Consider the following 1,468-nt stretch of genomic DNA (forward strand, 5'->3'; position numbering starts at 1 on the left):
TCTCTCTCTTTTCAAATGGCATCCTATCTTTATCTTGATTATGTAATGAATTATCGGGCAAACAACAGTGAGATCTCCCTGCCATAAATTCCAACAGTTCCTATCAAAATGGGCATTTTGGGGGTTCTCGCCAATCTTTTGCGTGTGTCACGATCTGGGATCAGGCTCAGAGTCCAGTAGCTGAAGCAGCAGGCAAATTGGTGGTATAACAGGCCGGGTTTGGTACACAAGCAGACGGGAGTAGTATAGGAGCAGGCAGAAGTGTAGTCAGAGAACAAGCCGAGGTCAGTAGCCAAAGGTATCAGGTATGAAGCGGAAGGCGGTGAGAGTAGTCGGTGAATCAGCAGACAAAGGTCGGTACACGGGAAGCGGAATGAGTAGATTGTAGCACAGAGGGGGCAGGAAGCAAGATATTGGCAGGAGCACAATAATCTGGCAAACAGGAAGTGCAGAGGCGTGGCTTAAATAGGAAGTTCAAGGGAGGAGCAAGGAGTTCAGAGTTCAGCAGACACTAGGTTTACCTGAGGATTACACAGGAGATCAGGCAAGGAGTTGTCCAAGGTTCTAAGGCGGCTCAGCATGTAGAACCCCCGCCAGCCACAGCAGAGGTCCTGGGTTCAGATCCGATTCCCGACAGCGTGTTACAGAACCTCTTTTTTGCATTCTCCATAATATCCAACCGAGACATTGGGAAAACAAAAATGGCATCCGCTCTAATTTCTAACAAGCTCTGTAAAGTACGTTGCATTTCACAGAACAGACGCAATACAAAAAAATTCCAATCAGTCATGCCAGATAGCCAGCCCCTCCCCTCCTCCCCCCTAAAAAAAAACAATTGGCATTAAGAACAGAGGTTTTTGTTGAATACATTTGCAAATACACGAGGAAGCCGCACTGCCTCATCAGAGCCCCTCTGTATAGTGTGGTGCTAACTCTAACCAATTTTGCAAACATATAGCAATGAATAGATTGAGGGAAGGTGTGCCTGGAGGTGGCACATTCCTCCTTAAAGGTGCAGAGAAGCTCCTCATAATGGGCACAGCAAATGTCCTGAGCCAGGAATTCGGCACAGAGATCTCACCAAACGAGCCCCAAACAATGTTCATCATAGAAAAGAAGACAAATAGGTTTTTAGGTGTTTAAAGGGTCACTCCGCCCAACGTCTCAGTATACCGCGAGCTGCAGCTCCCTATATACTGAGTCTTGGGTGACGGGAGGACGCTAGTTTGTGTCCTCCCGTTACCCTTAGGAGAACTATGGGGAAAAGCCTTAACCCCATAGTTCTCCTTTTAAAGCAAACCTGTCCCAAAGCTGGGCTGCCAAAACGCTCATTAGATATAAGCAGCCTACGTGATATCTGTTGAAAATGAAAGAGTGGGATTACTCCCTGCTTTCTGACTCTCCCTGCTTGCGCATGCACTGAGCACCAGTCGGCATCGGATATGACGACGCATTTTAATTACTTTTT

At 47.1% G+C, this 1,468-nt stretch overlaps 1 protein-coding gene across 1 annotated transcript in view; it reads left to right on the top strand.

The window, feature by feature from the left end:
- The window catches only part of LOC108788941 (semaphorin-3F-like), a 94,819-nt gene that overhangs the window by 7,981 nt on the left and 85,370 nt on the right, over nt 1-1,468 (top strand). The gene's annotated exons all lie outside the window — the stretch shown is intronic.

The sequence above is a fragment of the Nanorana parkeri genome, unplaced genomic scaffold (genome assembly GCF_000935625.1).
Source record: "Nanorana parkeri isolate BGI_ZX_2015 unplaced genomic scaffold, ASM93562v1 scaffold15, whole genome shotgun sequence".
NCBI classification, from domain to species: domain Eukaryota; kingdom Metazoa; phylum Chordata; class Amphibia; order Anura; family Dicroglossidae; genus Nanorana; species Nanorana parkeri.